Consider the following 25011-nt stretch of genomic DNA (forward strand, 5'->3'; position numbering starts at 1 on the left):
AGTAAATTCCCACTGGTCAAGCCAACCCATTGCATGGTATTTGCTTAAGCAGGTGGAAAACCAAGACAATCGTCATCAAGTCATTTAGCATAAGATTGAATTAAACTTTACAATGCTTTGTAAATTTCTCATTGCCTTTCAAACTCTTTTGAACTGTTACTTGGTGCTTAGAATTTTTCTATTGTTAAAATTTTCTCGCACAATGTATCAATACAAGTTAACCTTTATTATCCCATTTAATGTTTTTCCCTGTAAATTCTACCTTGCCTAATATTTCTATAGCCACCCTTTATTTTTTATATATATTTTATATACCTTCTTATATGTTTGCTAATCCTTTAATTTTTCACCTTTCTCTGTTATATTTTCTTGATCTTTCATTTTTTTTCATGCCTTTTAATTCGCAGAGTCTATTCTGTTGACTTTTATCTTCAATAATTTGCAAAGCAGGTAGCATTAATTTTAAATGATTTTAGTTTAAATGTGATTCTTAAAGCTATGGCAACTGAATTGTAAAAATAGAAAAAAACTTTAAAATTTGTGACATATTCAACTCCATGATCATTTACAAATAAGATAAAACTGCCTGCAGAGCTGGTTTCAGCGCTCAGCGTTAACAGATTTCCTGCCTTCAATTCACAATTCTCAAATTCCAAGCTCCCCCCACTTCTGAAGATCCTCCTGTCCCTCTGGCCATTCCATCACAGATTCCTTTGGTAGCTCCTTCTCTACAGAATCTTGGCGTGATGGAGTTCCTAAGGTCTATGTCCTGAGTTCTTCTCTTTTCTTTCTCTGCAGGACGTAACTGAAGAACTGAGACCTGAAGGGTAAGCAAGAGTCAGTCTCATGAAGGCTGTGGCAATGATTTCATGCAGTCCTTGGGCTCCATATGTAGTCATGTAGCCATTTCCAAATTATCTCAAGAAGTCCTAGAGGATTTCTTCACACTTCATTTTCCCTTGGTCTACAAATGCAATGTACCAGAAAACCCTACCGATTTTTCTGTCATCATATATCAGAGTCAAGACTCCATCTCGACTGCATCCACCCTGATGCACTTCGTCTCATTGCTTGCTTGAACTATTATAATGGCCTCCTCACAGGAGGGTCTGTCTTCACTTTAGCTTCCTATAAACCATCCTCTACCAACATAGTGATCTTTCCAAATAGAAATCAAATTGTGTTTCTTCCTGGCTTGAAGATTTTAAGTGGTTTCACATTACACTCAGAATAAAATCCAAATATCTTAACATGGACAAACAAATTTTCATGGTCTTATCTCTGCCTACTTCAACTAACTTATCTTGTTCCATATTCCATTTTGCTTACACTGGTCTCCTTTTGGTATCTTTAATACTCTAAGTTCTTCCACAGTATTTTTACACACTGTGCCCTCTGCCTGGAATGTGATCCCTTCATACCTCATGGAGCTCTTTCTTTCTTCCCCTTGTTCTCAGCTTGTCTGTCACTTTCTTAGAGAGCCCTTTCCTGACCAGGTAGTAGAAAGAGTATGGTGCCCATGCCCCACCTTCATTTTCTCTCATAGCAACAACTCAAAATTAGGTAGTTATTCATCTACTCATTTGTTTAATGGTAGGCAGCCTCTAAGATGGCCCCCAATGATCCTGCCTCTTGGTTTCATGCTCTGGGTAAAATCCCTGCTCCTTGAGTATAGGCTGTACTCCTGATTGGCTTCTAATGAATAAAATATGGCAACAATTTTAAGATTGCACTTTTGATATTTAGTTACAGGAAGACTGGGGCTTCTATCTTGCTCTCTGGCTGGCTCACAACTGCCATGTTGTGAGCTTCCTTGTGGAGAGAAGCCGCAGCTGTCAGCCAGTGAGAAGGTGAGCTCCTCAGTCCAACAGTCCACGAGAAAGGAAGTGAATCCTGCCAGCAGCCCCTGGAGTGAGCCTGGGGATCAGTGCACTGAAAGAAGAAAAACTTAGACCTATCAAATCCAAGCATCATTAGGGCATGCTGCATTTTGTTTGCTTGTTACAATTGGGGAAATGGGTGACTTCAAGGACTCAATCTTGTTCAGTGGTATGCTGACATTAAGCACGATAGAGAATATAAAGAAGAACACAAATAAGTTCTTCCATTGCATTTGCAGTTTGCTGGACACTTCAATATTTCATTTTGATCTCTTCAACCACCCTGTGGTTGACAGGTGTCATTATCATCCTTTTTGGTGATACAAGGAGGAAACAAAACCAGAGATGATGGTAGTTGACTTGTCCAAGGTCAAACAGCTAGTGCAGTGGGGGTCCATTTCCAGTCCAGTGTTCATCCCACTACTCCATGGTGGTTCTGTCTCTTGCCTTCAAGAGGTTAAGATCCAATCATGAAGATGAGAATGCTTCTCAAACTTATGCTGCAAGGCAGAGTGTCTTAAGCGAATTAATAGTTCCAAAAAGGGTTTCTAGGTGGACACTGACTCTGACAAAAGAAAGGTTAACTCCAGCTGGGAGAAATGGAGATATTTTAAATGGACCTTAAAAATGGCCTAAATTGCAAAGATTTGTCATTTAAGACAGAGAAGATTGCATGAAATAAAAGCATGGATTTGTAAAAATTGGGGGCTGCATGACGGAGGATCTTGCTACAATGTTCAGACTAGATTTGTGAGGGGATGGGGAGCCATAAAGCATTTCTGAGCTAGCCTTGCACTCTTGCAATGAGATGCAGTCTGTCTGGGTTCAAGTCCCAGTTGCCCCACTTACAAATTGTGTGCTCTTGGGCTTTACCTAAAACTTAGTTTCCTCTACAGCAAAATGAGTGTAATAATAATAACTGTTTCAAGGGTTGTTGTGAGAGTTTAAATGAATAAAGTGAACATGCCTGGAACATAGCACCTAAAAACAAGACCAACGGTGCCCGTGAGGAGGGCTATTATGGACTGGACAGTCAACAGTGGGAGGGATTTGGAGGAAGGAGTCGAGCTGGAGTTCATAGAGCGAGGTTGGAGCCTTCAGCAAGGCTCCATGTGAGGTGCAGAGAGCGCCTGACTTAGGGTACCAGCAGTGGGAATATCAAGTGTCAAACATTTTAAAGCCTTCTACAGATGAGAAATAAAATGTGAAATGTGTTCTCTAATTGTCCAAAAATTAAAATCTCCCTGTTTACTGGCTAACTTTTAAAAGTTTGATGGCCAAATTTGTAATGGTTGGTTCCAGTATGAAAATCCTATAAATATACCAGATAATTCCAACCTTTGCACCTGTTCAAACAGCAGCAAAGATAAAAACAAACTAGCGGAAAGACCAGCCCCTTCCTTTCTTTAATGAGGCTCCATTGATTTTTTGCAAACAAATGAAAGACAGTAAATTGCCCCAAATGCCCTTTGGAAAGCCAGGCTGGAAGACTGTCCTGGGGCTCCGAGCCGACTCAAGGTGCTAAGACCTTACAGCTGGACCATAAAATCCTTTTGCAGCTCTGAGGATATTCCTTACGCCCCTTTGTTCCTACTAGCACTTTGGGAGTTGGGGAGTATATCCTGTTGGCCCCAAGACTAACATCTGATTTTCTTTTCATCCACAGGTCAGTGACCAAAACCTCTAAAAAGTCACAAAGGAGCTCAAGAGCAGCCAGAGATTCCCCTGGAAACATTTGTTCTCTGGTGCAAGAACTCAGTATAGACCGAAGGTTTTAAGTGAGATCCGGGGCTGGAGGAACCTTAGCGACTGGTCCTTACTCTCAGAGCAAGCTGACTTCCTTCCAGTGACTTCTGTTTCGTATGTTCAACTCTATCCAATGAGGCTGAGACCTTCACTGTCCAGTGCAGAGTCACAGGCCACATGTGGCTGGAATTCAGATGTGTGTAAGTATATAAAACACACTGGTTTTCAAAGACTCGTATGAACAAAAAGAATGTAAACCATCTCATTACTACTTTTTCATGTTGATTACATTTAAAATGATAATATTTTGGATATATTGCTTTAAGATATCATTATTAAATTTAATTTCACCAGTTTGTTTTTTAATTTCAAAATTAATCCTATTTTAATTTCAAAATACATCCTATTTTGGATGTATTTACTTTGTCCCAAAATTTGCATTTGCCCTTTAAATCTGATGTTAGTGACCCCCAGTTTTTCTTAGTAAAAGCTGAAGGGCACAATTTAGGTAGAAGATGAACAAATAAAGGCAGATGGGGAAAAAGAAGAAAGAAAAAAATGTACTATGTTGGGAAATTTCCACTTAAATCAACTCTGCACAATGTAAGTTATCTGCATTTTTGCAGAGAAGAAACAGAAGTCCAGAGAGGTTAAGTATCTTTCCCAAAATAGTATAGTTCATACCTGTCAGAATTAGGATTCCAATCAAATCTAACAAACTCTGAAGTATAAACTCTTTCTCTACATCACAATGCCTCTCTACTGCTGACAACTTTTGAGAAAGTTAAACTAACAAAAGATTTTAGAGGGAATTCTTTTATTACTTACAAATGTCCTTACGTAAGGTTTTTATGCTTGTGCTTATATAATTATATTAGTTAATATTGATTAAATTATGTAAACAAACTTTTTCATGAGAGCTTTTATTCATAAGAGATCAGTAAATATCCATGAGCCTTCTATCACATCCAGTTGTAGACGTGTTAAGTAGGTACTTACGTATCACCCCCACGCTACAATAGGCACCGGATAATGATTTCACCTTGTTCTCCTATGCATTTATATTATATTGCCCGACATTTGGAGCCACTTTTCCTCTCTGTAAATGAGAAACCTATGAAAAATCTAGAAATTATAAGGACTTTATGGGCTGCCTAGTTCATCTTTCTCTGGACATAGGACTGTTCTTCGGGAACCACAGACAGGTTTCATAAAGTTTCCCTTTCATAATCCATTCCAGTCTCTTTGATCTTTTTACTCAGGAAGTTTATTCCTTTGCTAGCCTGGATTTTTCTCAGTAATTGCTCTGGAAGAGAATGAGAAAGACATTGGAATATTACTCTCACCCCATAACTTTCTCTTCTGTAGACTAAGTAATCCTATGGCCTCTGAATCTCTTTTCTTCATTTTCACTGTTCTCCTCTGAAATCCCTTTATATGAATTTTCACTAGCACTTTGAAAAAATCTCGACTGCTTCTTATTTATTATGTCAGGATTCTGAGTGGAGAATGATGCATGGTACCATTATTATAGAAACATTTCCTCTAAAGTCAGTATTTGTTTTCTTGCTTAGGCTAGACTTTAGGACAGGGGTTCTTAACTAGGGGTCCATGAGCTTGAATTGAAATTAAAAAAAAAAAACAACATTATTCTTGTGGGGACATGTTGGTGCAGATGTGATCTATTTATTAAATAATACACAATATAGCGTGGACTTAGTAAGGGGCCTGTGGTTTTCACCATGACAGGCAGAGGGGTCTGTGGAACAAAAAAGGTTAAGACCCCCTGCTCTAGGGAGAAGGATTTAAGGAGTTAGGGGATCATAAGCAATGCTTCGTTGTTTGCTCCTGTTGACTTGGTGAGTTTTCCGTTTTAACATTTGAGACCAAAATTAGTATAAAGGATACAGGAGCAGGAGGGTCAATGGAAAAGATGTCATTTGTTGGTCAGGGTTTGGCCTGGAGTCAATGCAGAGCACAGGCCGTGGTGGAACTAAGCAGAGGCCATCCGAGTGTTGCCTCAGGTCCTTTGGGCTGGGAGCACCCGCCTGCACAAACCCAACTCTCAGGGCAGCACTGAGGGCATGCCAAGAGGAATGTGTTGACAGAGAGGACAGAAGTGAAGCCGGCTCGTAAGCCAGGGGATCAAGAGATGGAGCCAGAACACCATCCACGGAGACATCAGTAACCCCAAGATGGCTGCTGGAAGACCTCCCCCCACACAAGGTTTCCCTCAGAAGCCAGAAGGCCCAGGTATTCTCCAGGAGCCTTATTATTGGGCCTTCCTGGGGGATTGACAGTTGGGGCAGCCAATCAAAACAGCCAACAGCTCGACATCCTCCCCTGCCATTAGGAAAGGGGTGGGATAATAATGGTTTGAAAAGCCAGGGCAAAGGCAGAACCTCTCCTTGCGCTCTCTTGCCTTCGCCCTGTGCCAGCGCCTATCCTGCCGCTGAGCCGTGTGACAGCTCCTGCCTTCTGCATCTTGCGCTCCCCGGTTTTGCCCTGCCATGATGGCCACGCAAGTAAAACCTGGACATGTATAATCTATAACAGGGGGTTGCAGTCTGTAAATCAGCCCCCTTTATCACTTTTCAGCCACTCCCTCTACCTGGGACCCCAGATCTGTTATTTTCTCCCATTTCTCTTCCCACCATTCCTTAATAAATTACTGGCCTAACTCACCTGATGTGCTCTTGAAATTCATTTCTGCAGCATAGTCAAGAACCTAGCCAAAATCCAGTTACAGAGGGGAGGTAAAAATGAGGTCAACTCCTCTCACTGTTTATCTTAATGATCTATTATCCAGCCATTTTTTCCCTATCATGGTAACGTTTTAGTGTCCCTTTGTCTGGAGATTTTTAGTTCACTAAGAGGAATGTTCCCACCAGGAGACACAGCAATGGTTCTACCAAACTGGAAGTTGGGACTTTCACCTGGTTACTCGGGGCTCCTCGTGTTACCGAAGCAGCATGCCAAAGAAATGGGTAATGTTTTGGCTGGTTCGAGTGACCCAGATTATCCAGGGGAAGTTAGATGATTCTACACCTTGGCACCAGGACTGAATGTGCTTGGAACTTGCGAGATTCTCTAATTGTGCCTCTCAGTTCTCCCATGTTCTGTGGTAAAATGATGTAGTCGGACGTGCTCACGGCAAAAACTCTTCAGGAATAAAGATGTGGGTTACCACATCAGGCAAGGAGCAGGACTAGTTGAGGCACTTGATGAGGTTAAAGGGAATATGGAAGATTGTGGAAGAAGGATATTATAAATACCAAATCTAGCCATGTGAGGTTTTTTTTCACAATCAAGTACTGTAGATGACATGCATATTTTTTCCTTTGATATAAATATATTTGTGGGTATTAAACAATCTTTTCTTCTCCTCACTTCCTATACTATCTAACAAGAGATGTGGTAATAATGATTAACTCTGTATCTCAGTATTAAATTACAGGACATCAAAGGGGGAGTGGGAACTATCTAGAAGAGAAATAAAAATCACCCACTGATGGATAAAATGACATATGGGACTTATTTTTCCTCTTTCGTGGAGGAAAATAGTATGTATTCATTCAGTTGAAGGATAGTTGTGTTATATTAGGTTGAAACATAATGCCGTTGTCTGTATTTGGAAAATAAAAATGGGCAAAAAGGATGTTTCTGATCCTAGTGCGTCTCCTTCTAAGTTGGCAGCTCCATTTCTCAGAATTCACTTTCTTGCCTGGCTCTGGCATGGAGTTTGCCAGGGGAAGAAGTACTGGGAGTTTTGGAAGTTGGAAATACAGCAGAAGCCAGGATTCTTAGGAGTAACTGGTAAGACGATGCAGCAGACGGATGTGACGGCTCTGCAGACCTCTCTGCCTGGCTTACATTACGCCCACTGTTAACGCCGCATCTGTGCCTGCCAGGCATGGAGCATCACAAATCTTTCACGACACTGATGTGGTGGCTTCTTGACCTTCTCAGTGTGCTCTGGCTTGCCCACCTCCTCCTGTGCTGAAGGCTGAGGTCCCCAGTAATTGCTTCTCTGACAGTTTAGCTGCAGCCTTCCAGGCATTTTTTCATTGTCCAGCTCTTTCTGCATTCATGAACCTTCGGATTCTCGTGTTATGTACACCACTCTATCCTCAGCACAAGTGACGGCTCTGTTTTCTTACCTGAACCCAGGCAAAGACAGTAAATGATCAAGCGTCCAACGAACTACATAAACATTACTTCCTTATATTTATTCCTTCAACTTTATTTGCCATTACTCTTGGGGCTAATGTTATATTATGCTTTTAAATTATTGACATCATATTTGTAAATAAGAAGACATACAATTTTTGGTTGCTAGAAAACTAGAAATTTTTGATACAGACTGGTTAATATGCTGAATGAGTTATATTTTTCTTGTGTTAAAAATGATAACTAGAGGAGAAGCAGACTTGGCCCAGTGGTTAGGGCATCCATCTACCACATGGGCCTCCTTGACCCGTGTGGAGCTGGCCCATGCGCAGTGCTGATGCGCGCAAGGAGTGCCCTGCCACACAGGGGTGTCCCCCGCATAGGGGAGCCCCACGCGCTAGGAGTGCGCCCTGTAAAGAGAGCCGCCCAGCGAGAAAGAAAGTGCAGCCTGCTGAGGAATGGCTCCACACACGGAGAGCTGACACAGCAAGATGACGCAACAAAAAGAAACATTCCCGTGCCACCGACAACAGAAACAGACAAAGAAGACGACGCAGCAAATAGACACAGAGAACAGACAACTGGGGCAGGGGGGAGGGGAGAGAAATAAATAAATAAATAAATCTTTTTTTTTTTTTTTTAAAGATAACTAGATACATTCCATTATTTTATATTCATAGAATTTACTTCCAGGTAGGATGATGTTTAAGCAGTAATACTACTGTTGTTGAAACCAAAAATCTAGATAAATACTGAAGAAATTAACCATCTTCTGAGCATGTGATTAGTGTTAAATATTTTGATGCTTTCAATATTTTAGATTTTTGACATTTGTAGATAAAATGAAATAAAATAATTCATTGAACATTTAACTTTTTATCCAGATATTTGTCATGGTGGTCTTAGAGCATAATAGGAAAATCCTAACTGCCATTGTTTTAATTGCCATGTTAATGCAAAAGAAATCTAATTAGTCTAAATGCTGAGCCACTGAATTAAACACCAGTTCTATAATTCAGTCAGTTTCATCAAATGCTCTTACTGTGTTTCTAACCTTACATCAATCACTTTATTTTAATGCCAGTTTGATGGGTTTTCATAGCAAGAGAAGACTAGTTAAAATATAACTAAGAGAGCAGACATGGCTCAGTGGTTGAGCACCTGCTTTCCATGTACAAGGCCCTGGGTTCAATCCCCAGTACCTCCAAAAAAATCCCAAACAAACAAACAAAAAAACCAACTCTCACTGGGGAGCAGATGTATCTCAATGGTTGAGATCCTGCTTCCTATGCATGAGGTCCTAGGTTCAATCTCAGGACCATCTGAAAAAAAAAAAAAAGGGAGATACCCCCCCCAATGCAGTTTTGTAAGCAAAAGCATATGTAGGTGTGGGAAGCAGATGTGGTTCGAGCGATTGAGCTCCTGCCTATCACATGGGAGGTTCCAGTTTGGTTCCGGTGCCTCCTAGAGAACGAGCAAGACAGTGAGCTGACGTGATGAGCAGGCACGGAAAGCTGATGCAACAAGGAGAAAAGAGAAAAGAGAAAAGACAGTGAGAGACACAATGAAGTGGGGAGCTGAGGTGACTCAAGCAATTGAGCGCCTCTCTCCCACATGGGAAGTCCCAGGTTTGGTTCCCTGTGCCTCCTAAAGAGAAGACGAGCACACAGCAAATGGACACAGAGAACAGACGGCAAGCACAAACAAGGAGGGGAATTAAATTGAAAAAAAAAGAAGCATATGTAGGTATGAGTTGGTAATAAAACAAACAAATATGTTCTCAAAGACAAACCTCTCTCAAATCAATCAAGAAAACACAAGCTTTGCTAAATGTCTCCTCTAGCAGGATAATTTCAGCTTCAGGTGATGGCATAATAATATAAACGGGTTTAAACAATGAAGGCAATTTAGTATTTCGCAAAACACAGATTCTAAAATGCTCAAGAACCAAATTGTGCTAATTCTTTAAAATTGTTTAGAAAATAAATGGGCAAAACCTCAATGACAGGCCTTTGTAGCTACCTTGAAGGCATAATTTGAAAATGAATTGATCTGCTTAAGGGATTTTTGAAAATTTTAAAAGCAAATCTTCATTACATTCTGTAAATCACTGCTCTTATATATATATGCTCAATAAAATGCAATTTTTATAGAAAAATCCCTCTTGCAATTCGTTGAATATTTTGGTTACAAGAAATTTATCATATGTCAAAGTTAGAATGAATAGAATATAAAGATTGGAGTGGATCTTAAAGTTCATCTATTATATGGATTACATGCGTGATCTGGGAATCAAAATATAATAGATTTTATTTAGCATGTTACATCAAGTATTATTTAAGTTTTTGTTTTAGAATGAAGTATGTATGAATCTTGCTGCAAGTTTCTGCTGATGCCCAATTTTTATCACACTTTAAAAAGGCATGTGTCAGTTAATATAGTGTGTAGGTAGTAGAATGCTATATCAACAAACCCTATTCATACATCTAAAATATCATTATTTCTGAAGTGTTCCAGGGAAATCCTATATAACCCTAAACCTTAGTTGACGATAGTGATCAAATAAATGCTAAATTGCCAGAGAACTTTGCTGACTTGTTAATCTGGTCTTTATCATGCACTAACCTACATAATGTTAGAAAACCTAATGGAACGTCTAATAAACATAAAGCATTGATAAATGAGAGTATTAAATCAGGTCTGATTTCTTATATCAAGAAAATCAGCCTTCTCAGTTATAAGACAGAATTCTTAGCTATATCAATGTTTATTAAACTTTGGGAAAATATTTTGAAAAAGATAAGTTGTTTGACCTTAATAACAGTAATACTATATTTCTTATAATAAAAGCAATTCATGCTCATTATTAAGTATAATTTGGAAAATGTGAAAAGCATAAAGCATGAAAAACAACTCATAATTTTACAATCCATGGGGAATGTTTTTACTTTAAAAATCTGACTTGTGCTTATAAATTTACTTATGTACATAAATTTATTCTAAAGGATGCATATAGATTTGTGTCCTACTTTTTCATTCTAGTATTTTCTCCATCTCTAAACATAGTTTAAGAATGTGATTTTGAATTTCCCAATATTATTCAGTCATTTGGATGCATCATAATTAATTTCACCAGATTCATGTAGTTGGAAAATTAGATTGTTTCCACATTTTGCTACTACAAATAATTCTTTGATGAAAATCTCTGTACATAATTTTTGAAGGTACAACAGATTATTTCCTTTGATTAATTTCTCAGATGAGGAATTAAGTCAAATGGCGTGAACATTTTTAAGGCGTTGAATGAATAGTTCCCAATTTTCTTTGCTTACATTCACAGAGATTAGTTTCTTCCCACCTCTCCTAGGATAGGATTGTGTCATGTGTAGATGGTTCCCAGGCTCTTTATCACCCCAGCCTTATCTGCAAGCTCATATTTGGACCTGCTTGGGAGAAGTTCTTAAGGCTCTCTAGATTAGTGAGCTGGGACTAATTTCTAGTTGTCCTTGAGGCGCTTCTAACTCTGATTATTTGTTCCTGCTTCTTTCTCAACTTGGAGTCCAAAATCATATTCTTTTTTCAGACTATAGTCTTGCCTAAATTTGATGGACCCTACAGGCCTATTTCCCAAGAGATTGGAGTTGTTTTTTGGAGGCCAGGCTAATGGCTAAGGTCCTATTACTCATAATTTTCCAAAAGTAAGCGGCCTTAACAATGACCATGAGGGAGATCATATAGTACAAATGATCATATGTTGTATGGTCATATATTGTACAAATCAGAATGCATTTAGAGTGGAAGAGGTGCTATTAATAATTAAGCCAGGACAACAGGCATATACTGGGCCTGTCCCAGGCAATACAGGTCACTAGCTCCCACAAGCTCCTGGATTTCTTACCTCCACATTATGCTCATGAGTTGGGATATTTTCTGTCTGTCTCCAAGACTGATTGGTTGCCTGCATTTATGGCTGTACTCCAGGATAATGCTATAAAATAAAACCTATATAAATCTTATTATAATGCTTTCTGAGTTCTTTAATAGTAATTATGGGGTATTTCTTTTTTTTCATTCCTTTGTGTTATGCTAAATTAAGCTCTATATTAAACCAGACATTTAAACCCCACATTCTTAGAACCCTAGTTAATTGTCACGTCGTATCATTTCCATCTAGGATTTATATTGGGCCATGTTTTAAAAAACAGATGTTTGGAATTGGTTGCTTTGTTAGTTGTTGATATGGGAGGAAGACATCTTTTTTCTCACTGTATCATCATCTTTGTGGGAACAGTGGCTGAATTGTACCACCATACGCTTTGTTGCCAACCCCAAAACCTTTGAATCTTCTTTAACTTCTCTCTTCCTCACCCCTATCCAACAATCACCAAGTCCTAGTGATGTATTACCTCTTGAATCTGGCTACTTTCCATTCTCACCTGTCTATTCCTAGCACCACCACGGTACCCAGCCCCATGATAGGGATGATACTCTTTCACTTAGACTCTGTTTTGTACAGTGTTAGAAACATAGGAAGTGCTCAAAAACTATTTCTTAAATGGGTTAATAAGTTAGTTTTAGAAAGTTGAGAAACATGAGATAACAGAAGTGGAATATGGACTTTGAAAACATCCATTATTTTATTAGCGCATAATTTATTTTAATAAGCCAAATGAGTCCAATGTTTTTCAAATTGAATTTTTTTGGAACATTTATATAAAAACATATACATAATTAATAGTAATTATGTATATGTACATATACATATATTTAGAAATGTATTTTTATTGACTTCCAGGTGACTCTCCACATTTTATATGGGAAAATGCTAGACAGTGAGTAATTTAATCATCTGAGTCTTTGGCTGAGATTTAACATATAAACATTTAAAGTAATAAAACACTGAAATGAAGAAACAGCATATAAAGTAAAAGTTGCTACAATGAAATTTCATGCATTATCTGCTTTTAGGGGAGCAAGAAACCACATTTCTAAATATCTTTGAAACCTAGTTATAAAATTCATGGTGAGAGAGGTTTTTAAATGCGTTCTAATTACAAAAGTCCAGCTTCAGTTTAATGATAAAATTCTAATTGTTCAACATACATGTGTTCATAATGAGGCAGCAAAGAATGTGGGTAATTGGGTAGCTCTTTTGAAAATTGAATTCTAGTAATTTCCTTATCTGGTAATTAGTAGTTGAATGCTTCACTTTCCCAAGGTACCATTTCCACAAAATGTGATGAAGGCTTTAGCAAAGTAGTAGTCACATCTGATATTGTCTTTTTTCAGTTTCCAAATATTACAGGCCTTTAAGGACTGTGAAGAGGAGAAGGTTATTTATGAGGAGTCCATATACAGAAGAGCGGAACTGCTCTTGAGATGTTGCGCACACTACAGGTCGACAGAGGTTTCATGTGGTAGGCACAAGGATCCCGAGGTGCTGTGCCTACTCTTGATGAATATTATTATGTTGAGACCCTCTATAGCCAAGGGAGTGAGGTGTATAAGGTGGGACTAGACTGATGTTGAGAGTTCGATCACCCCTTTGGATCTCGTGAGAGACAGAAGAAAAGGAGATGTATCAGCTAACGTCATCACTGTTAATATCTTCAATGAAACGTGTTATTCTTATTGACCATTAGACTCATCTTGATTTGGTGGTGGACTCAATGAACTCATTAGCTTTAAAGTTAGGGTTGTGGAAACCCTGGATGGGGAGATTTCCAGTGCATGACTGGATGTTTGTATTTTTTAGTTGCTGGAGATTCCTTTGACCTTGGTGAAAGCCAAAAGAGGAATAGTGTTCAAGGAGTCAGAACTTAAAATGAAAAACACATGAAATGGCAGCTCTCTGTGGAACTAAAGCATGGAGCACTAAGTGGGGATGTGGTGGTGTTTGCCCTTGCAGTTTGGCCTGGTCACTGAGAGGAGTGCCTGGACCTTAGATTGCCCACATGCAGTAGGCACACTGAGAAAGCACTCATGACTCAGTGAAATTCTGTCCATATTCCCCTAAAATATAAACATACCTTTATCACATGTGTGTGCCTGAAGTGTTCTGTGGATTTGTTAATGGCTGCTGGGTTCCCATATGTCTTTCATTTTGTCCATTTCAAGATATTGCATTAAAAGCCATTGCTTTCTATGATCCTTCCATACTGTATAAGGGAAAGCTTGCCTAATAAAAGGCATGTATTTACAATTTAGATATGGAAGATTTGTTACAGGTGGCTCTGACTGCCCTGTAGCAGCTGCTATTTTGTATTAAAATTATTTATATTGTTAACTAACATTTATTGTCTCGTGTAATGATAGCATTGGCATTTAAAAATGAAAACAAGTCATTTACCCATACAAAATTAATCTGCTTAAATTAGATTTTAAAAAATAAATCCAGAAACAATTTTATGCCTTTCTGCAGCTGGAATATGAATTGCCAATCACCAAGTATTAAAAAATTCATTATAAAACCAGAAATCTTTTTTCTTTCAGCATACATATATTATGACCCCTTCTCATTTTTTTTTTTGCCTTGAGGTTTTTAATCAAAGAAGATGATTTTTATAAAAAAGTTAATAAGTTAGATTCATTTCCCAATATGAAGTGTGTATAACTGAACACATAAACTACTGGGTTTTCATTAATGGACAAGTCAGCTCTGTATATCAAAGGAAATACTAGTTCTTTCATCTTTTGTTGATTCTTGAACCCAGTTCTTTCATCTTTTGTTGATTCGTGAATCCAGTCAAGAATAATGAGGATATTTAACAAGCTGTTCTTTACTTGCCCACACTTACTTTGTTTTCCATATTGGTTTTTCTTTCCTCTCTCTGCTTGATGATAGTCTTTGGAGGCCAGTACAAATGTCACCTTCCCCAGAAAGCCTCTTCACGATGGACTCAACTTGCCCTTGGCCCTTGCCCTTGGCCCTAAGTTGAGGGTAGCCCCCATGACAAAGCTGTGCTGTCTTCTGCAGTTTTTAATGAAGGTGATCATGGCACTTCTCCATTTTTGTGAGCCCATTGGGTGGAATGGTACCTGGCTCCGAATAATATTTGTGGACTTAGAGAAAGAAATGTAAAAGAAGATGGTGGTCTCAGGATAAGTTTCAAATAAAAATGCCATTATTGTCCCTCTAACTCAAGGATAAAAATTTTACTTCAAAGAAATAAAAATTTATTATGTTCATGTCCTGAGTGATGGATTCCAGGCTTAAAGGCTTATGTTTTATTTTGTTTCACTTGCTTTACTGGAGGCTTTATGAATAGATAAAAAACCAAAAGGCTGAATATCAGTGACATTTATGAAAAAATGTGCTTATTTAATTTGACTGAAATGGCTCTATTGTCTCCAATTTTGCCTCAGAATGATCTCTCATTACATGGCTCTGGATACACTATTCTTCAAAGCAAATATAACAATCAACACTAAAATATCTGTTACCTGTAAATATCTGATGTAATTCAGTCCTAAATGCAGCTTTACAAAGGTCTCATGGAAGATTTTCACTGTGTAGTTTGTCCTTAAATCTTTTCCCTTTTGATGTATGAGATGATTCCTTAATATTTAAGGAAATTTTCAAAAGATAAAAAAAGCCACTCAAAATAATAAACCTGAACACAACTATTTCCATTTTTGCCCATGACCTTCCTTTTTTATATGTGTAAATATATTTTTATATATCTGTGATGGTTTTGAAACTACCATTTTGCATTGTGCTTTTTAACTGAATAGTATTATAAATATTTTCCCATGTTTCAGTCTGGTCTTCATTATTATAGTATTAAAAACTATATATTTTTCTCTTGTGTCATTTTTCCATTTACATAGGTGAATAAACAAATAGATAAGCAAATGGCAAATATATTTACCTAAATATCATTCCAAAGTAAATCTTTCAGGCCACCAAAAAGAAATATAAAATTACCACTATTTTTTTTTAATAATTTAAAAAAATTTTCCTGGAGATCCATGGCAAAATTCAAAGTGATTTTGTCAGAGAGATAGGCCATTGGTTTAGTGACATGGAGCAGATCTTGCTGCTAAAAAAAAAAAAACAACATTATTCCCCCAGAATATTTTATTTCCTTTAAATCCCATTTATTGAATACTTACTATGATTTGGGAATTTAGATTTTGCTGGGGTCACAAAAATGTATGTGAAAGAGATGTTCATCAACTACCAGAACTTCTATCCCACTGGGGTAAGAAACTAAAAACATATATTTTTATATTTGTCAATATAAATTGACAAATCAATACACTACTTAAAAATTGTAATATGTCAAGGAAGGACTTTTTTCACTCTAAAGCATGAAAGATACAATAGAAAATGTCTTATTAGGGTGAGAGATTGGTAGGTTCTTGCATTAGTCAGCCAAAGTGGTGCTTTTGCAAAATATGAGCAATCAGTTGGTTTGTATAAAGGGTATTTGTTTGGGGTAGAAGCTTACAGTTACCAGGCCATAAAGCATAAGTAACTTCCCTCATCAGTCTGTTGCCATGTGTTGGAGCAAGATATCTGCTGATGGCTGCATGGGTTCAGGCTTCCTGGGTTCCTCTCTTCCCAGGGCTTGCCTCTCTCTGGAATCAACTGCTCAAACTGATACACTCCACCCTGTGAATTCCAAAAAGACATTACAATATTTAAAAAACCTTAAATCAGTAACAATATTAAGTACAAAATCATATCATAATCAGTTTAATGAAATACAGTTTGTCTTGGTGCAAAGTCCCGTCTGCTGTAGACCTCTGAAACTTACAAAACCATTTATCTCCTTCCAATACACAAATGAATGGACAAAGGATAAACATTTTCATTATCATATGGAGAAACTGGGAGGGAAACATGAGTCATGGGTCCTCTACAGTTCAGTAAACCTGCAGGACATGCTTCGTTAGATGTCAGAGTCTGAGAATCATTCTTAAGATGATGGATTCTTCTTCCTGGGGCCACATGGAGACCCACTCTTTCCACAGGCTTCTCCAATGGCCATTTTCTTGGTTCTGCCCTCATCAAGCATGTTGGTGTTGACCAAGCTCCAGACCTCACCTTCCAGTAACATTGGGGAGATGGCCACACTTTACCCAGTCTTTGGGTTACAATCTTAGCCCCTCTAGTACAGTGAAGTGAAGACAAAATCCTCCCTAACCTTTGGCATACAGGCAACCCTCTCAGAGCAATGAGTTGACTACCTGATCTTCCTTAATCCATGGGGAACAGGTCTACCCCTCTCAGACCTATAGGGTGCTGACCTTAACCTCCCTAATCCTTGAGGAATGTTCTCCAACCTCTCTGTACCCTGTGGCAGCAAAATTCTCCTGAGTATCAGGTGGGAACATCCACCGTCTTCAATTGCTGGGGCAAACTCACCCTCTCGGTGTACATGGGTGGGGTTCCTCTCATGGTTCATGGCGATGTCTTAATTCCAGATCTCAGCTCCCATGTTTTTCTTTGTAATGCTGTTTCTGCTTCAATCTCTTCTTTTCCTGTTCCTTTTAGTCCAAGCTGACTGTGGTTTGTTCATATGACACTCTCAAAAAGTTTGTTGAGTTAGCATGCAAGAAGCAGGTGTCTAAGCCATCATACAGTAAGACTTTCCACAATTCTTTCTGAGATAACTGCCTTTTGAATTCTGACTTACAAGGTCCAAGTTTAGTTAAATCCTCAAGTGGGGCACTACCATCTGGGAGCTTGATTTCCAGAGGCTTGGAATTTCCAGAATTAGTTTCCGATTTCTTTGTGCCCAACAGTCAGTCCTCAACTTACCTCTCTCATCTAGCATTTTTCTATGAGCTATAAGGAGAAGCCAAGCCACATTCTCCAAATTTACTTTGGAAATTTCTTCAGCTAAATGCCCAGGTTTGCCATTTTCAAATTCTGCTTTCCATAAAACACCAGGAGTTAATCTTGCTAAATTCTCTTCAACTTTAAAACATGGATCACCTTTCTTCCAGTTTCCACAAAAAATCTCTTTGGCATCCATATTACTAAGAGTCTCTTCAAAACAAGCTAGGCCTTTTCAATCAAGCATCTCACAACTCCTTCCAAAAATATCCCTTATCTATTTATAAAACTGTTCTAGCAGTTTGGTAATTGCAAAAGCACAACCCTACTCTCGGGCTCCAAATTCTGTATTAGTCATCCAAAGGAGTGCTGATGCAAAGTACCAGAAATCTGTTAGCTTTTATAAAGGGTATTTATTTGGGGTAGAAGCTTATGGCTACAAGGCCAAAAGCGCAAGTTACTTCCCTCACCAGTCTATTGCCATGTGTTGGAGCAAGATGGCTGCTAATGTCTTCATGAGTTCAGGCTTCCTGGGTTCCTCTCTTCCCAAGCTTGCCTCTCTCTGGGCTCAGTTGCTTATTCTCTGGTCTTTGCAGCTGCAAACTATGAGGTGAATGCCTCATCTCTCTTCCTGGGGCCTTCCCTCTTTCCTCATTACCAAGCTCCTCTGTGTGCTTACTTCCTGGGACTCCAGCTCAAAACTCCAACCTCCCTTATCTGCAGTGCAGTTTCTCTGGGAGTCCCCAACCACCAAGGGAACAGGGATGCAAAATCCTACTGATGTGGCCCAATCAAAGCTTTCATCATTATTTAATCCAGTAAAAGTAAAACCTCTGAATCCATACTTTAATATGCCCAGAGGAAAAGACCAGTTTACAAACATAATCCAATATTCCTTTTTGGAATTCATCAATAATATCAAACAGCTGCAACTCTTTTTGGCCCTCTGATTAAGTAAAGGAGTTTGGGCTGTTTGGGGAAAATGTTCATGCAGTGGGACCAGCATAAATTAAAGAGCTTATTTATAAACAAACAAACAAAAAACAGTGTGCCTCAAACACAGTGAGCAGGGGGGTAGGTGGCATGACATGAGATTGAAATGACAGTAAGGGCCCAAATAAGAATGGATTTGCTGTCCAGAATAAGTAACATGGGCTTTATTCTGAATGTAATGGGAAACCTTTGAAAGGTTAATCAGCCTAATAACATAGGCTAATTTCTATTTTAAGAAGTTTGCTTGCATTGTGGAGAATCCCTTGCAGGAGCAAGAATGAAAAAGTAGACCTCATAACATATAAAAGGCAGTTACAATAGTCCAGGCCAGAAGTATTTGGTGCTATGGACTAGGGTGACAGCAGAGGAAATGGAGAGAAGTGGAAAAAATGGGATATGTTTTTGAGATTAAAACAAAGGCATATGGTGGTGGTAGGATATGGAGAGTGAAAGGAAAGAGGAATCAAGTTTGGCCCTTAGACATCTGACTTAAGCAACAAAGTAACTGGCATTAGTATTTACTGAGATGTGGGAGACAGATGAATGGGTGGGATGGCCATCATTGTGATGATGGGTAGCCTGGTGGACACAATAATTCTGGGGCTCAGAGAAGATGGAGGGGTTGGCTGGATTGGTGGACTTCTTCAGTGGGGAGGAAGTCCCTATAACTGACAATTTGTATGTCTTCAGCTCAACGACGTCTTTAAATCTCAGGAAATGGAAGAATTTATTAAACAGAAAGAAGAGAGAAAGAAGACAACTCATCTTAAGATGAAATTTAAAGGTTGAGTGGAGTTAGAGAATTTGACAAAGGAGTTTTGAGGAAAGATGAAGGTTTAGCTGTACCTGTAATGCTTTATCTCTTAAAACATCTTGATCAAATAATAAAAAAAGTGTTGTTAAATCTGGATGATAGATAAGTATCTGTTCTATTGAGCAGTTTTTAAAATTTGTCTAAAATACTACTTAATTTAAAACATTTTAAATTAAATTATAGAAATCTTTCCAAAAGTGATTCATAACATAATGTTAGATAACACAAACCTCACAAGCTCTCTTACTTCTTTCTTTCTCCCTCCCCACTTGTAGGAATTTTGTTCTACAGAAAATCCCCTTGTAGAAATTTCATCGTAGAAAATACACACCTACATACTATATGATTGAAAAAGGATAATTGTGTCAATATTACAATTAGAAATTATTCCACTCTCCCCTTGAAGTGAGAATGAGGGTCCAAATAATGTTAAACTTGCTGTCCAGGATAATTATAAACTTCCATTAGCAATGCTGGAATCAACTGAATCACTGAGATTCTAGAACTGCTACATGATGTAGATAGCAAAGTATAAGGTATAGGGATGTCTACCAGAGAAGTTTTAAAGTAACCTTAAAAGGCGAGTTCCTTAAATGAAACTGTCTTCAACTCATAGTCTCTGTGCCCTGTGAACTATAGACAGCAAAGCAGGAAGGGGTTTTAAAATCATTTGATGCCTCACATCATTTTCTGATGAAGAAACTAACTCTCAGGGATACCAAAGGACTCATTCACAGTCTCAGTCTCTGCCAGGTCTTCCAAATCATATTCCAAGATTTTTTTTGCATGGTACCATGTAAAGATACATTTACATGACAGGTATCCAGTGAAAACATTATGTTATATTAGAAATTCACATATTAGATTGCAGGTTTAACCTATAAAGTTTAGAAAGGCTCAGGAAGAACAATGTTTATAATAAAAACCTTGATTATAATACATCTAGGTGCTTTTTATTCTGGGCATGCTGTGGGAAATTTTTGTTCAGTAATAATAATACAGCGTTGTGAGATCTATTTTGATTTAATACAATTAAAATGCACCTAAAAGACAAAGGTGATTAAACACCTTGCAAAAGGAATTTTTATTTTATAAAAGTATCCCTTATGCAATTTCCTTCAGTTTTAAGATCTCCTGCTACAGAAATGGCAGATAGATTTAATTGGGTGTGTCATTTTTAATTAACTAAAAAGTGCTTGGGGCAAGTGTGGGGAACAGTTCCAAGGCCAAGTTTGGGTTCAATGGGGAAGAATGCTATCACTGATGGTAATGAATGACTATAGGATGTCAAGGCGTGATGAGCAGCGTTGCTCTTGCCATGTGTTTGCCATCCTGATTCTGGTTGCATTTAAATGCTCTTTTAATGTGAGAAAATTCCTTTTATTGGCAAAATTTCAAGAGTACTATTGTTTAAAATGAAACAACTCATATCCAGAAGATCTTCTTTTTTTTAATTTGAAAGGCAGGAAGATAAAGAGCGTCTATCTCAGGAAGAGAGTTTTCAGTAAAAGTACGTTTAACTTCAATGTATTTAATTTCTAAAGAAAGTGTTTAAGTTTTTTCTGTTATATAATCCAAAGTTTCAGCCCATGTTTACAATTAATCCATTATGTTACCCACTCTTACTTAAAAGGCCTAGAATCTGGATTTTTCAGAAGCAAACTGCCATTTATATTATCAAGATTAAAATACAAACTGTCAAAGAATATTTCATAATCATTTGATGGATCTCTTCCAGCTTATTATATTAGTTTTAATCTTTTGAGTGATGTGACACATTGTAAACGTCTATTGACTTCATCAGTGATCTCATCTAATTTGATGTGCTACGGCTTAAACAATCGTACTATTGTATCAAATAATACCTACAGTTTTAGAAAATGGTGTGAGAAAGTCTCATTTGAAAAGGAGCTTCAGCTATACATTTTAGGTAAGAAGACTAGAAATAAAACTTATAATAATAGCCTTTGCTATAAAAATATCTTAATAAAATAGGATTTTAAAAATCTCAGGGGAAGAAATCACCTTAGAAGTAAAACAATAGTTACCAAAGGAATGATACTTGGGAAATCTTTGAGTAAAACCAAATCCAACAAGTATTTTCATCAGAGTGTTTCTTTTGTTCCTCTCAAAAATGTTTTATATTATTGAATATCATATGTCTCTTTGAATTTCTGTTTTCAGGCACATTTCCTGCCAGGAACATATGGAAAGGGTAAATGTCTGGAGTAAAATTTGGATGATATTATAAACTATGAGGGAGGATCTTGAAGGACTAATGCAGTTGAAAGACAAACTTTGTCTGCAGTTAGATTTAGACAACCATTTTGCTTATCCAATACTCTTTAGAGAAAATGAAAAAGAAAATGTAAAAAGCAGATCATATAAAATCCTGTTGCTTTATGTGTTTATGTTTTGATGTCTGTATCGATTTACTCTCCTGCAGATGCTTAGCATTATTATGTTTTGAACATAGAGAAATTTCATGTGCATTAAATTGTTGGGAGATGTAGTGCTGGGTATTTATGAATAAGGAAGTGATTTCCATGAAGAAATTTCACTGAGAACCTCAGTGCTGATTCATGAATTTTCCTAAGCCTGAGGCTTATGTCTGCAGACTGAAGTGTGATTCTTACATGTAGGAGGTGAATTTAAGAGTCACAGCCGAAACCAAATGTAGACGTGGATAATTACTTTAATAAATCAGGCAAAAAATATGCTGTTAGTATTTGGCCCATTTAGTCTTCAGTTCTTTCCTTTGCTGTGGATGCTAAGACATGACCTGTCTTTCCATTTACTATTTGCAATTTAGACCTTCAAAGAACAAATACACCAATCAATTGCCTTCCTATAATCACTCTTCTCAAAACCATTGCTGTGGGGAGCAGATGTGGCTCAAGTGGTTGAGCCCCTCCTTCTCACATGGGAGGGCCTGGGTTCAGTTCCTGGTGCCTCCTAAAAACAAACGACAACAATAACAGCAACAACAACAACAAGAAGCAAACATACAAAAAGAAATATACCAACTCAGGGAAGCTGGTGTGGCTCAGTGGTTGAGCACCACCTTCCCACAGATGAGGTCTCAGAGTTCAATCTCCAGCCCTGGAACCTCAAAAACAATGACGACAACAACAACAAAAACCCACCATTGCTGAAGCAAAATGATAAACCAATCAAACCATCAACACAGGCTTGAGAGACCAGGGCATTAGCACAGGACATGGTGGTACAGCTGGTCAACCTGGAGAGAGACTGATAATGACTATGTATTTTCCAGAGGTTGCATGTGCTTTTGGTTAACCTACCATCAAATCTAGGAGATGAGCTTATAGCTAGATTACCAAGAAGAAACCTGGTTTAAAATTTGCTTGCCCAATGCTGCTGATCTTCAGACCGAGGGTGGGAATCTGGCTCTGTTTCAAACCTTTCTTTGTTTCTGCTACTACTTTTGTTGTTTTCATTACTGAACCCAGTGCTATACATTTTGAGCCTCCTTACAGGACTTGTAAGTGACTTGTTCCACTAAAAAAGGAGTGACAAATTATACAAATCGGTGCTAGGAGACATTTAATATTTCACCAGTTTTCAAAAGCATCAGAGCATTTGAATTCTTGTCATAGCCTCAGTGCACAAAGCTGCAATAAATAGGGTAGGCTGAGGGTGGAAATGAGGAGTTCTTGGGGTATGAATCCCTGCTCTGAATTGATTGGGTTGCAGTATAGGCTTGAACTGAGTACTCATTCAAAATTCAGGGCAGATGGTCTTCAGTGCTTTCACGCACTCCTGGGTATTTATCAATTAGGATTCAGCAGAATTTCGCTTGTTCTCATTAGGTAATTACATTCAAAATATTCTTTATCACAGGAAAGAAAAACCCAATTACTAGATCTTAATTAAACCTTTTGCTAAACTAGTGACATATGATCATGATAAAAGAAAAGCAAGCCAGATAATAGACTAGGTGGATTTAAAATGACCAGCAAGCTCCCAGGAACTGAAATTTATTTGCTCTCTCTTTATTTTGATTTTTCCTGGTATCAGTGATTACAAATGATATAGGGCATTGAAACATGTATTGTTGGCAAGCACTACATCTATTCCTACATGTATGTCTTGATTTTGCTAGAAGCCAAAACCCTACAGAATATTTTCTTGAAGGAAAACCTTGACAACCAACAAATGGATACTAACAAATTTCCTTCCTTCTACCTCTTCTTCACGTAATTTGAATGGGATGCGTTAAACAACAGAATTCTAAGATTGCGTTAATATGCAGTTAGAACATAATGCACATTTCCATTTTTATTGAACTACATGAGCAATAAACTAGAGCTACTCTAAGACTTTTAATCTTTTACACTTTTATATTTTGAAGTTTTTTTTAATCATCACCAACTTGGACATTTTTCAAAATGTTTTGAAAGCTTGTATTAGAGTATTATGCTATGGTCACAGTGAGGTGTAATAATTTTTTATGTGGTAGATACTTTTCATATTCTCTGTAATTTTCAAGAGGATCTTGGGCTCTGAAAGGTAAAGGAGTTTTCCTAATTTTTAACAAACCGGTATCTAACATTTTCTCCCTTTTTACCACTTAAAATTTATACTTTTTGGGAATCAATTTTGACAGATAATATCACTTCCATAACAATTGCTGTGATTAGTACACATTCAAATAAATTCAGAAGGAAGTTGATTACAAGAACCTGTTTTTCTTCTAAGTGGAAGTGGGTAGTTTCTCTTCTGTGGGCGTGTGTTGAAAGGTCCTTTCTAGTTTCAGCTTTTCTGAAAGTACATAGGATTCAGACTCTTCCTAAAGAGGCCTTTCTTGAACATCTTATGAAAATTAGCCTCTCCCCTTCATGCTCTGGTAATTAGTCTGTGTATTTATTTGGGCTGTTTACTCCACAAAAAATGAAAGCTCTACAAAGCCAGGGAACACATCTGTCTTGCCCACCATTGCTTTCCCAATGTCTGTGGTCCAATGCCTGGCTCACAGGCGCACTTTGAGAAAGATCTGGTGATATAATGAATGCATGAGTGAGTGAGTGCAGAAATGAATTACTGACTGAGCAAGAAGTGGTAAAGGACGTGAGCAGTAGTGAATTTCACTAGGGTCACTTCTGAGTGGATTCCCAGATTATTGAGTGTGGGATTCTGTACCCATGGGTAATTCCAGGGTAAGTGACCGAATAACAGCAATAGCAACCACAAAAACGTAAACAGGATATGCTACTGTTCCTATGCCTACTCCCATTTATTGAACTTTTACTGTATGCCAGACCTTGTGCTACATGCTTTACTTTTCATTATTTTATTCAGTTCTCTCTATGGCTCTCAGAAAGTCAGAAGAAACCTCACAAAGGCGCTGATGTCTAAATAGGAGAGAAGGCAGGGAGGAAAACAAGGGCACAGATTTAAGCTATTATGCAGGTAATTCAGGCACAAATCACACTACTAACATTAACACATTTAGACTTTTGTTGTTTGCGTTTCTTTGTGGAGAAATGGCCTTCCTTATCCTTTCGCTATTTTGAATTTGACACTTGAGTGAATAGAAGACACAAACATGTTGCTCTATGGAGAATGGCTTTTCACAGAGCTAAGCTGGTACCATAGCC

This window comes from Dasypus novemcinctus, chromosome 12 (genome assembly GCF_030445035.2).
Source record: "Dasypus novemcinctus isolate mDasNov1 chromosome 12, mDasNov1.1.hap2, whole genome shotgun sequence".
NCBI lineage: Eukaryota > Metazoa > Chordata > Mammalia > Cingulata > Dasypodidae > Dasypus > Dasypus novemcinctus.